Genomic DNA, 13,672 nt, shown 5'->3' on the forward strand with positions numbered 1-13,672 from the left:
GCAGAGTCTCGGTTCACAGGAGCCTGGGAAGAACATCCCGTACGGAACCCTTTACCCGAAAACATCCGAACCGCACATGCTCGCGACAGTCCTGCCGTTAGAGAATGCACCGTGCACGCGACCGAGTAAGGCCACTCAGAGACATCCATTTCCCAGGTATATGCCCCCTACGCACTTTTGGTGGCGCAACTCGCACGAACAGTCCCACCTCGACCCCGTAAACAAGCTTTTTTGCCTCGAAGAGTTCGTCGGAGACGAAGAAGCAACCTTCAGTGCAAACGTAGCACTCTTTTGTGCAACCGCCCAAACAACGCCCCCTCTACCCTCTGTCGAAACACTCGGCATTGCTGCTCCCTAAGGTGAGCTTCTCCTCATAGGCAATTCCGCTCTTATCCGGTCACGTTTGTGTGCCCGAATTTCGCAAGGCAACCTCCATGGGACATGGAAAAGACTCGAGAAGAGAGCTCGCTCACGGGAGAGAGAAGCCAAGGAGACCACGAGAGTGCTGAGAGTGGGACAGCGCTGAATAGGCGGGAGAAGCCTGCGCGTATAAACGGAGATATATATCCAATTGCAACGAAGGAACGTGCCAAAGATCGAGAACAATGGCAGAAATGCTAGTAACGTGCACTTCGGGACCAACGCATCACCGGAAGACAACCGCCAAACATCGAAAGAGTCGCGATGCTCCGCAACCTACGTGCAAAGCGGTCGCACACCGGGTAAGGGAGTGAGAGCCCCAAACATAGCTGGGCGAGGCGCTCACTCCGCTCTTTAATATCTCGTTAATACCGCCAAGGAAATGGCACAAGCACACACACACAAGCATCCTCGGAAGAGGACAGTTCGAGTGACAGGTCAAATCCAAGAGTTCCGAAGACTACCTCCAGGAACAATCGGGAACAAGACCGATTACAAGTCGTCGAGTCTGTTACTGGGCGAACACGAGATGCGCACAGGAAATCGATCAGCCCTCACAATGGCCCAAGGCCAGAGATCGGACTGCTACGATTTACCCCAACAATCATCGTGCCACTCTTCGCAGAGAGGTGATAGACGCCAACGAGCCCGCGCATAGCAATCGAGGTGTAAAAAGGGCGTTGAAGGCAGGAAGCCTGGACGAAAGAGGCTACGAGGTCACCTCGAAGCGGTCTAAGAATCGGGCGCACTTGGGGCGACTACCAGTGCCAACCCCTTATCCCGCGGTGCGTCCGACACACAGAAATTTCCAAGGCGGCCAAGGAGCCTCCCCGCATAGCAATCGGGGTGTGAGGTTACGGATGCAGCATTGATAGCAATCGAGGTGTGAGGCGAAGGATGCAGAAGTGAGAGCCGAGGGATGTAGCAGAGATAGCAATCGGGGTGTGTGATGCAGAAGAGATAGCAATCGAGGTGTGCGGTGGGAAGGGCCCAGCAGCCAGAATGCATGAAGCGACGGATGAAGCAGTGATGACAACCGGGCTGTGAGGAGAGGAGGGATGCAGCCAAGAAAGCAATCAGGGCTCGAGGCAAGGGATGCATCAAGGATAGCAATCATGTTGTGAGGCGAGATTCCAAAGGCTAAACGTGAGAGGCTGCAGGGTCGACTCAGAGAGGTCTATGCATGTGAGAGGCTGAAAGCAAGGTCGACTCGGAGCGGTCTATGCATCGGGCGCGCTTGGGGCGACTACCAGTGCCAACCCCTTATCCCGCGACGCGTCCGACAAAGAGAACGTTCCAAGGCGGCAGAGGAGGTTACCAGCCGAAGGATGCAGTAGCAATAACAGGTATAGTTCCGCGGCGGCCGAGAAGACTCACCGCATAGGAATCGGGATGCGAGGCGAGGGATGCGGCGGGAAGGCCCCGACGGCTAAACGGAAGAGGCTGCAGGGCCGCCTCGGAATGGTCCAAGCATCGGATGCGATTGGGACGACTACCAGTGCCAACCCCTTATCCCGCGATGCGTCCGATACACAGATAGTTCCAAGGCGGCCGAGGAGCCTCACCGCATATCAATCGGGGTGCGAGGCGAGGGATGGGGCGGGAAGGCCCCAACGGCTAGACGGAAGAGGCTTCAGGGCCACCTCGGAATGGTCCAAGCATCGGACGCGCTTGGGGCGACTGCCAGTGCCAACCCCTTATCCCGCGATGCGTCCGATACACAGATGGTTCCAAGGCGGCCGAGGAGCCTCACCGCATAGCAATCGGGGGTGCGAGGCGAGGGATGGGGCGGGAAGGCCCCAACGGCTAGACGGAAGAGGCTTCAGGGCCGCCTAGGAATGGTCCAAGCATCGGACACGCTTGGGGCGACTACCAGTGACAGCCCCCTATCCCGCGATGCGTCCGATACGAAGATGGTTCCAAGGCGGCCGAGGAGCCTCACCGCATAGCAATCGGGGTGCGAGGTGGGGGATGCGGCGAGATGGCCCCAACGGCTAGACGGAAGAGGCCACAGGGCCGCGTCGGAATAGTCCAAGCATCGGACGCGCTTGGGGCGACTACCAGTGACAACCCCTTATCCCGCGATGCGTCCGATACGAAGATAGTTCCAAGGCGGCCGAGGAGCCTCACCGCATAGCAATCGGGGTGCGAGGTGGGGGATGCGGCGAGATGGCCCCAACGGCTAGACGGAAGAGGCTGCAGGGCCGCCTCGGAATAGTCCAAGCATCGGACGCGCTTGGGGCCACTACCAGTGACAACCCCTTATCCCGCGATGCGTCCGATACGAAGATAGTTCCAAGGCGGCCGAAGAGCCTCACCGCATAGCAATCGGGGTGCGAGGTGGGGGATGCGGCGAGATGGCCCCAACGGCTAGACGGAAGAGGCCACAGGGCCGCCTCGGAATAGTCCAAGCATCGGACGCGCTTGGGGCGACTACCAGTGACAACCCCTTATCCCGCGATGCGTCCGATACGAAGATAGTTCCCAGGCGGCCGAGGAGCCTCACCGCATAGCAATCGGGGTGCGAGGCGAGGGATGCGGCGAGATGGCCCCAAAGGCTAGACGGAAGAGGCTGCAGGGCTGCCTCGGAATAGTCCAAGCATCGGACGCGCTTGGGGCGACTACCACTGCCAACCCCTTATCCCGCGATGCGTCCGATACACAGATAGTTCCGAGGCGGCCGAGGAGGTGGGGGATGCGGCGAGATGGCCCCAACGGCTAGACGGAAGAGGCTGCAGGGCCGCCTCGGAATAGTCCAAGCATCGGACGCGCTTGGGGCGACTACCAGTGACAACCCCTTATCCCGCGATGCGTCCGATACACAGATAGTTCCGAGGCGGCCAAGGAGCCTCACCGCATAGCAATCGTGGTGCGAGGTGGGGGATGCGGCGAGATGGCCCCAACGGCTAGACGGAAGAGGCTGCAGGGCCGCCTCGGAATGGTCCAAGCATCGGATGCGCTTGGGGCGACTACCACTGCCAACCCCTTATCCCGCGATGCGTCCGATACACAGATAGTTCCAAGGCGGCCGAGGAGCCTCACAGCATAGCAATCAGGGTGCGAGGCGAGGGATGCGGCGAGAAAGCCCCAACGGCTAGAGGGAAGAGGCTTCAGGTCCGCCTCGGAATGGTCCAAGCATCGGACGCGCTTGGGGCGACTACCAGTGACAACCCCTTATCCCGCGACGCGTCCGATACACAGATAGTTCCAAGGCGGCCGAGGAGCCTCACCGCATAGCAATCGGGGTGCGAGGCGAGGGATGCGGCGAGAAGGACCCAACGGCTACACGGAAGAGGCTTCGGGGCCGCCTCGGAATGGTCCAAGCATCGGACGCGCTTGGGGCGACTACCAGTGACAACCCCTTATCCCGCGACGCGTCCGATACACAGATAGTTCCGAGGCGGCCGAGGAGCCTCACCGCATAGCAATCGGGGTGCGAGGCGAGGGATGCGGCGAGAAGGACCCAACGGCTAGACGGAAGAGGCTTCGGGGCCGCCTCGGAATGGTCCAAGCATCGGACGCGCTTGGGGCGACTACCAGTGACAACCCCTTATCCCGCGACGCGTCCGATACACAGATAGTTCCAAGGCGGCCGAGGAGCCTCACCGCATAGCAATCGGGGTGCGAGGCGAGGGATGCGGCGAGAAGGACCCAACGGCTAGACGGAAGAGGCTTCGGGTCCGCCTCGGAATGGTCCAAGCATCGGACGCGCTTGGGGCGACTACCAGTGACAACCCCTTATCCCGCGACGCGTCCGATACACAGATAGTTCCAAGGCGGCCGAGGAGCCTCACCGCATAGCAATCGGGGTGCGAGGCGAGGGATGCGGCGAGAAGGACCCAACGGCTAGACGGAAGAGGCTTCGGGTCCGCCTCGGAATGGTCCAAGCATCGGACGCGCTTGGGGCGACTACCAGTGACAACCCCTTATCCCGCGACGCGTCCGATACACAGATAGTTCCAAGGCGGCCGAGGAGCCTCACCGCATAGCAATCGGGGTGCGAGGCGAGGGATGCGGCGAGAAGGACCCAACGGCTAGACGGAAGAGGCTTCGGGTCCGCCTCGGAATGGTCCAAGCATCGGACGCGCTTGGGGCGACTACCAGTGACAACCCCTTATCCCGCGACGCGTCCGATACACAGATAGTTCCGAGGCGGCCGAGGAGCCTCACCGCATAGCAATCGGGGTGCGAGGCGAAGGATGCGGCGAGAAGGACCCAACGGCTAGACGGAAGAGGCTTCGGGTCCGCCTCGGAATGGTCCAAGCATCGGACGCGCTTGGGGCGACTACCAGTGACAACCCCTTATCCCGCGACGCGTCCGATACACAGATAGTTCCAAGGCGGCCGAGGAGCCTCACCGCATAGCAATCGGGGTGCGAGGCGAGGGATGCGGCGAGAAGGACCCAACGGCTAGACGGAAGAGGCTTCAGGGCCGCCTCGGAATGGTCCAAGCATCGAACGCGCTTGGGGCGACTACCAGTGACAACCCCTTATCCCGCGACGCGTCCGATACACAGATAGTTCCGAGGCGGCCGAGGAGCCTCACCGCATAGCAATCGGGGTGCGAGGCGAGGGATGCGGCGAGAAGGACCCAACGGCTAGACGGAAGAGGCTTCAGGGCCGCCTCGGAATGGTCCAAGCATCGGACGCGCTTGGGGCGACTACCAGTGACAACCCCTTATCCCGCGACGCGTCCGATACACAGATAGTTCCGAGGCGGCCGAGGAGCCTCACCGCATAGCAATCGGGGTGCGAGGCGAGGGATGCGGCGAGAAGGACCCAACGGCTAGACGGAAGAGGCTTCAGGGCCGCCTCGGAATGGTCCAAGCATCGGACGCGCTTGGGGCGACTACCAATGACAACCCCTTATCCCGCGACGCGTCCGATACACAGATAGTTCCGAGGCGGCCGAGGAGCCTCACCGCATAGCAATCGGGGTGCGAGGCGAGGGATGCGGCGAGAAGGACCCAACGGCTAGACGGAAGAGGCTTCAGGGCCGCCTCGGAATGGTCCAAGCATCGGACGCGCTTGGGGCGACTACCAGTGACAACCCCTTATCCCGCGACGCGTCCGATACACAGATAGTTCCGAGGCGGCCGAGGAGCCTCACCGCATAGCAATCGGGGTGCGAGGCGAGGGATGCGGCGAGAAGGACCCAACGGCTAGACGGAAGAGGCTTCAGGGCCGCCTCGGAATGGTCCAAGCATCGGACGCGCTTGGGGCGACTACCGTTGCCAACTCCTTATCCCGCGATGCGTCTGATACACAGATAGTTCCGAGGCGGCCGAGGAGCCTCACCGCATAGCAATCGGGTTGCGAGGCAGATTATTGGGAAGGGAACCCCCTGGGATGCGGCTCAAGCAGTGCCCAAAGGGACTGGAATGCGGAATCACATCGAGAGACCCAAATGCTATACGAGGGCTCAAATCGAATTATCGATTTGGCCACGACATGGACGCATCGGAACGACTACCTTTGCCGAACCACTCGCAATTGCATCCATACCGAAACCAATAGACATTTCCGTTAGAGCCCTCGCATAGCATTCGGGAATCTCGCATGCCCCTCTAAATCGACCAATGCTGGCGCTCAATGAAAATCCGAGCGCTACCACCGTTCGAGCGCCAGCATTGGTCGAGTTAGAGGGGCACGGGGGAGAATGCTCCAGTCAACACCTCCCCTATATAAGTTATTTGTCCGATTCTCGCACAACCGTAGTCTGCCTCGTCGAATCAAACAACGGTCCCAGATTCCGACTTCCGTTCCGTAGAGACCCAAAAGCTAGATGGAGGCTCGCAAGAAAGAGAGTCGGCGCATAGCAATCGGGTTTCTCGAACGTTTAGGGACCGAGCTCACTTGCGGATAGGGCAAAATCCGCCAAGCAACCCAAAAGCTAGACGGGGGCTCGAATCGAATCGCCTAGGCGGCCACAACAACGACGTGTTGGATCGACTACCAGTGCCAAACCATTCAGCAAGACTAGTCTGTGTCGAGGCCGGATAGAGATTCTCAGAGAGCGCCCGCATAGCATTTAGGAGACCTGCCGCGTCCCTCACACTCGACAAATGGTGGTGCACGTTTATAAATCCGAGCGATCCCAACCCTTTCAAGCACCAACATCGGTCGAGATAGAGGGGCACGGAGGGGGCTGCGTGAGACAACACAGTCCCCTATATAAGTTATTTGTCCGATTCTCACACATCCGAAGAATGGTCATCAAATCGGACAACAGCCCAAACTTCCGACTTCCGTCCCAGAAAGCCCAAGAGCTATCTAAAACGTTCATGGCCGGAACTCGATCGCGGCTATACCAGTCCGCCAAGCAACCCAAAAGCTAGACTGGAGCTCTAGTCGAATCACCTCTGTGGCCATTGCAAGGACGTGTTGGAGCGACTACCATTGCCGAACCATTCCGCAGGTCGAGTCCATACCAAGGCCGCATAGAGATTCACGATGAGCTCCTGCATAGCAATCAGGAGACTTGCCGTGTCCATCACAATCGATAAATCCTGGTGCAAGATTTTTGCATCCGAGCGCTCCAACCAGTCGAGCACCAGCATCAATCGACATAAACGGGCACGGGGGGAGGATGCTCGAGAACACTACCTCCCCTATATAAGTTATTTGTCCGATTCTCAAGCAGCCGAAGTCTGGTCATCGAATCGGGTCAAAGACCACAACTTCCGACTTTACCCACAATGCAAGTCATCGAATCGAACATCGGCCCCCGAGTCGGACTCCATGCGTATGTCAGGTCATCGGACCCAAATTCCGCCTTCCTGCGCATGGCGGGCCATCAATATCAACTCGGTCATCGGACCCAAACTCCGCCTTTTTGCGTATGGCACGCCTTCAAATCGGTCATCGGACCCAAATTCCGCCTTCCTGTGCATGGCGGGCCATCAACATCAACTCGGTCATCGGACCCAAATTCCGCCTTTCTGCGCATGGCACGCCATCAACTCGGTCATCGGACCCAAATTCCGCCTTCCTGCGCATGGCAGGTCATCGGACACAAATTCAGACCTCGCCAATATGCCTACGTATCGAATCGGTCATCGGACCCAACTTCCGACTTCATCCATACTGTAGGGTCTTTGAGGTTGGCGCGGTGCGCTCAACCCAGGGAGTCGACCCATCGAAGCATACACCTCCCCTATATAAGCTATTTGTCCGATTCCCACACCTGTGTAGTTTGCACCTCTGACCAGGACATCGACCCCAACTTCCGAACTCGACTGCAACGACGGCACCAGCGCCTTGGTGCGCACCTTGCGACGCACAGTCCCAACATTCGCCTTCCTGCACATGGCAGGTCATCGGACCCAAATTCCGACCTCGCGAGTATGCCTACATATCGAATCGGTCATCGGACCCAACTTCCGACTTCATCCATACCGTAGGGTCTTTGAGGTTGGCGCGGTGCGCTCAACCCGGGGAGTCGACCCAACGAAGCATACACCTCCCCTATATAAGCTATTTGTCCGATTCCCACACCTGTGTAGTTTGCACCTCCGATCAAGACATCGACCCCAACTTCCGAACTCGCCTCCAACGACCGAACCAGCGCCTTGGTGCGCACCTTGCAACGCACAGTGCCAACATTCGCCTTCCTGCACGTGGCAGGTCATCGGACCCAAATTCCGACCTCGCGAGTATGCCTACATATCGAATCGGTCATCGGACCCAACTTCCGACTTCATCCATACCGTAGGGTCTTTGAGGTTGGCGCGGTGCGCTCAACCCGGGGAGTCGACCCAACGAAGCATACACCTCCCCTATATAAGCTATTTGTCCGATTCCCACACCTGTGTAGCTTGCACCTCCGATCAGGACATCGACCCCAACTTCCGAACTCGACTAAAAAGACCGCACCAGCGCCTTGGTGTGCACCTTGCAACGCACAGTGCCAACATTCGCCTTCCTGCACATGGCAGGTCATCGGACCCAAATTCCGACCTCATGAGCATACCTACTAATCGAATCGGTCATCGGACCCAACTTCCGACTTCATCCATACCGTAGGGTCTTTGAGGTTGGCGCGGTGCGCTCAACCTGGGGAGTCGACCCATCGAAGCATACACCTCCCCTATATAAGCTATTTGTCCGATTCCGACACCTGTGTAGTTTGCACCTCCGCTCAGGACATCGACCCCAACTTTCGAACTCGCCTGCAACGACCGAACCAGCGCCTTGGTGCGCACCAAAAGTGCGCACTTTTGGAGGGCACTTTTGTGCGCTCCAAAGGTGCGCACTTTTGGAGGGCACTTTTCTGCGCTCCAAAGGTGCGCACTTTTGGAGGGCACTTTTTGGAGGGCACTTTTCTGCGCTCCAAAGGTGCGCACTTTTGGAGGGCACTTTTTGGAGGGCACTTTTCTGCGCTCCAAAGGTGCGCACTTTTGGAGGGCACTTTTTGGAGGGCACTTTTCTGCGCTCCAAAGGTGCGCACTTTTGGAGGGCACTTTTTGGAGGGCACTTTTCTGCGCTCCAAAGGTGCGCACTTTTGGAGGGCACTTTTTGGAGGGCACTTTTCTGCGCTCCAAAGGTGCGCACTTTTGGAGGGCACTTTTTGGAGGGCACTTTTCTGCGCTCCAAAGGTGCGCACTTTTGGAGGGCACTTTTTGGAGGGCACTTTTCTGCGCTCCAAAGGTGCGCACTTTTGGAGGGCACTTTTTGGAGGGCACTTTTCTGCGCTCCAAAGGTGCGCACTTTTGGAGGGCACTTTTGTGCACTCCAAAGGTGCGCACTTTTGGAGGGCACTTTTCCTGCGCTCCAAAGGTGCACACCTAGGTGAGCACCTTCGACCACACCTTGTAGCACACCAAACTCTGACTTTCGACTTCATCCGCAATGCAGGGTCTTTGAGGTTGGCGCAATGCGCACAACCAGGGGAGTCGACCCATCAAACCCAACACCTCCCCTATATAAGCTATTTGTCTGATTCTCATACATGCGTAGCCTGCAGGAGCAATTAGGACATCGACCCCAACTTTCGGCTTCTAAACGAAAACAAGGTCTTTGAGGTTGGTGTAATGCGAACAACTAGGGGAGTCAACCCATCAAACCCAACACCTCCCCTATATAAGCTATTTGTCTGATTCTCATACATGTGTAGTCTACAGGAGCAATTAGGACATCGACCCCAACTTTTGACTTCTTAACGAAAACAAGGTCTTTGAGGTTGACGTAATGCGCACAACCAGGGGAGTCGACCCATCAAACCCAACACCTCCCCTATATAAGCTATTTGTCCGATTCTCATACATGTGTAGCCTGCAGGAGCCATTAGGACATTGACCCCAACTTTTGACTTCTTAACGAAAACAAGGTCTTTGAGGTTGGCGTAATGCGCACAACCAAGGGAGTTGACCCATCAAACCCAACACCTCCCCTATATAAGCTATTTGTCTGATTCTCATACATGTGTAGCCTGCAACAACGATTAGGACATCCACCCCAACTTCTGAATTCGTCTGCGTTGACCGCACCAAAGGTGCACGCCTTGGTGCTCACCAAAATCCGACTTCCGACTTCTTCTGCTATGCGGGGTCTTTGAGGTTGGCGCAGTGCGCACAACCAGGGGAGTCAACCCACCGAATGCAACACCTCCCCTATATAAGCTATTTGTCTGATTCTCATACATGCGTAGACTGCAGCAATGATTAGGACATCCACCCCAACTTTTGACTTCTTAAACAAGACAGGGTCTTTGAAGTTGGTGCAGTGCACACAACCAGGGGAGTCGACCCATCAAACACAACACCTCCCCTATATAAAGCTATTTGTCCGATTCTCATACGTGTAGTCTGCAGCAGCGATTAGGACATCGACCCCAACTTCCGAATTCGTTTGCATTGACCGCACCAAAGGTGCACGCCTTGGTGTGCACCCTGGAGTGCACTTTGGTGCTCACCTCGGTGCACACTTTGGTGTGCACCTCGGTGTGCACCAAAGGTGCGCACCTTGGAGCGCACCAAAGGTGTACACTTTGGAGCGCACCACATAGGGTCTTTGAGAGGTTGGCGCAGTGCGCACACCAAGGTGGGTGTTGAGGTGCGTGCCGAGGTGGGTGGGTGCTAGGGTGCGCTCCATGGTGGGTGCCAGGGTGGGTGCGTGCTAGGGTGGATTCCAAAGAGGGTCATAGGGTGGGTGCCAAGGTGGGTTGGTGATATAGTGGGTTCAAAGGTGGGTACTAGGGTGGGTTCCAAGGTGGGTCACAAGTTGGGTGCCAGGATGCGTGGGTGTTAGGTTGGGTGCCAAGGTGGGCTCCTGCGTGGGTGGGTGCTAGGGTGGGTTTCAAGGTGGACGCGAGGGCGGGTGCCAAGGTGGGTAACAAGTTGGGTGTTAGGATGGGTGAGTGCTAGAGTGGGTGCCAAGGTGGGTGGGTGCTAAGGTGGATGCCAAGGTGGTTCACAGGGTGGGTGGGTTCTAGGGTGAGTTCCAAGGTGGGTCACAGGTTCAGTGCTAGGGTGGGTGTCAAGGCGGGTGTCGAGGTGCCTGGGTGCTAGGGTGTGGATGCCAATGTGGGTCATAGGGTGGGTACTAGGGTGGGCTGCAATGTGGGTGCCAAGGTGGGTAACATGCTCGGTGGGTTCTAAATTGGGTGCCAGGGTGGGTGTGCACCCACCTTGCCCGAGGTGGGTGCCAAGGTGCCAGTGTGGGTGGGTGCTAAGGTGGATGCCAAGGTGGGTGAGAAGGTGGGTGATAGGTTGAGTGGTAGGATGGGTGGGTGCCAAGATGGGTCACAGGGTGGGTGCAAGGGTGGGTAGGTGCTAGGGTTGGTGTCAGGGTGGGTGGGTGCTAGGTTGGGTTCCAAGGTGGGTGCGAGGGTGAGTGTCAAGGTGGGTCACAGGTTAGGTGCTAGGATGGGTGAGTGCTAGGGTGCAAAGGTGCCAGGGTGGGTGCTAGGATGGGTCGATGCTAGGGTGAGTGGCAAGGTGGGTCCACAAGTGTCAAGGTGGGTGCCGAGGTGGGTGCCAAGTCGGCGACTGCTATGGTGGATGCCAAGGTGGGTCACGGGGTGGGTGCCAAGTTGCTAGGTTGGGTTCCAAGGTGGGTGCCAACGTGGGTGCTAGGGTGCGTGGGTTAAAGGGTGTGTCACAACGTGGGTGCCAGGATGGGTGCGCACCCACACTGGCCAAGACGGGTGCGGGTGCAAGGTTGGGTTCCAAGCCCGGTCACAGGCTGGGTGCTAGGATGGGTGGGTGCCAAGGTGGGCACCAGGGTGGGTGCACCCACCCTGGCCAAGGTGGGTCACGGGGTGGGTCCTAGGGTGGGTAACGGGGTGGGTACTAAGGTGCGTGCCAAGGTGGGTCATAGGGTGGGTGCCAAGGTGGGCACCAGGGTGGGTGTGCACCAACCCTAGCCAGGGTAGGTCACGGGGTGGTTGTCGGGGTGGGCGTCAAGGAGCCAAGGTGGGTGGCAAGTAGCCAAGTTGCGTGCCAAGGTGGGTGTCGGGGTGGGTGCCAAGGATCCAAGGTGGGTGCCAAGGAACCAAGGTGGGTGTCTGGGTGGGTGCCGAGGTGGGAGCCAGGGTGGGTCCCAAGGTGAGTGCAAAGGTGGGTGCCAGGGTCAAGGTGAGTGCCAATGTGGGTTCCAAGGTGCCAGGGTCAGGGTGAGTGCCAATGTGGGTTCAAAGGTGCTAAGTTGGGTGCGAGGTTGGGTGCGAGGGTGGGTGGGTGCCAAGGTGTGCTAGGTGGAAGCCCGGGTGGGTCGGCATCCCATGGGTGTCGAGTTGGGTGCCTGATGGGTGCTTCTTGTCAAGTTTTAGTCGTCGGGACTCATTTCGAGCCTTAGAGGTCGTTTCTTGTCCGGTTGCCCTGTCTTCGACCTGGGAACCCAATTTTGGTCCTCGGGTCCCATTTTTTTTTGTCTCGCATCCCACTTTTGGCCTGTGGCCTTTTCGGGGTCGATTCTCGTTTTGGGCATCAGAGCATGTTTCTTCTCCTAAAACCCAATATTTGTTTATTAAGTCTCGGAACACATTTTTGTTCTCGTGGACCCATCATGGGTCTTGGAACGCATTTGTGGTCCTTGGGTCCCATTTTGCATCCCGAAACTTGTGTTTTGGTGCTTGATCCCTATTTTGGGTGCCCACCTTGCACCAAGTGCGCACCCGGGGCAAACCGAGCGCCTTGGTGCACCGGGGCAAGATCGAGCGTGCACCCGAGGCGCCCCGAACATGCACCAAGGTGCACTCGGCCCACATGTGAGCGCAGGTCGTTGCGCCCGAGGTGGTGTGTGGGCACCGCGTTGCAGACGGGACACTGCACGCACACGACGCCCCCTCCAGGTGCACGCACGTAGGCCGGGCCGGGTGCACACCCGACGCCCTAGCAAGGTGCGCGCACCCGGGCAGGGCTCACACTTGGCGAACGGGGCGCACTTCGCGAGGGAGGGTGTGCACCTCGACGGGGGTGGGTGGCCGGGGTGGATTCGCACGTGGGTCGCGGTTTGCTAAGTACACACTGCGACAAGCTCATAACGGGTGCGATCATACCAGCGTTAGTGCACCGGATCCCATCAGAACTCCGCAGTTAAGCGCGCTTGGGCCGGAGTAGTACTGGGATGGGTGACCTCCCGGGAAGTCCCGGTGTTGCACCCTTTTTTAGTTTTTCGCCGGGCGTCGCAATGCTATTTGAATAAACCTTTTGCCCGTTTGCGTTCTCGTCGGGGCCGGGCCGGGCCGGGGTGCGCTGCCCGCACTACCGCGCGCGCGGGGGCGACACCGAGCGCGCACCCGAGGCGCCCCGAGCACACAGGCCACGGTGCAACCCGGGCGTTGTGCGCGCACCCCGGTGCGCCCGAGGTGCTGCGCGCGCACCCAGGTGAAATCGGTGTGCACCTCGGCCAGTGCGCGCTCGGTCGAGTCGCGCACGTTGGCCAAGGTGCACGGTGATGTTTCTTACTCTAAGGTTCCGCACCAGACGCCCGGGACAGGTGAGCGAAGCTGGGCGGGGCCGGGTGCGCGGCCGGGGCAGGTGCACGCAGCTGGAGAGAGCTTTGGAGCACACTTCGGAGCGCACCAATGATGCGCTCCATTCAAAAGTTTCCTGAAAAGGCAAAAAAAGTTGAGATTATAGAATTTCCCACTTGAGAGATTGTAAAAAAAAAAAATTTAAAATGAAGGAAACGCGGGTGCCAAGGTGTGCGCAGCCCAGCCAAGGTGTGCGCACCAAGGCGCCCACCCTGGCGAAGGTGCACGCAAGGTGCGCACCCGAGGCAAACCGGACAATTAACCCAACTTTCGACT

The 13,672-nt window shown here is 58.4% G+C and overlaps 1 non-coding gene across 1 annotated transcript; it reads left to right on the plus strand.

The window, feature by feature from the left end:
* The first annotated feature begins 12,905 nt into the window (after nt 1-12,905).
* LOC131861562 (5S ribosomal RNA) lies at nt 12,906-13,024 on the plus strand. The gene has a single exon (XR_009360634.1). It is a non-coding gene; the product is annotated as a 5S ribosomal RNA (ribosomal RNA).
* The last annotated feature ends 648 nt before the right edge of the window (nt 13,025-13,672 follow it).

Source organism: Cryptomeria japonica, unplaced genomic scaffold (genome assembly GCF_030272615.1).
Source record: "Cryptomeria japonica unplaced genomic scaffold, Sugi_1.0 HiC_scaffold_26, whole genome shotgun sequence".
NCBI classification, from domain to species: domain Eukaryota; kingdom Viridiplantae; phylum Streptophyta; class Pinopsida; order Cupressales; family Cupressaceae; genus Cryptomeria; species Cryptomeria japonica.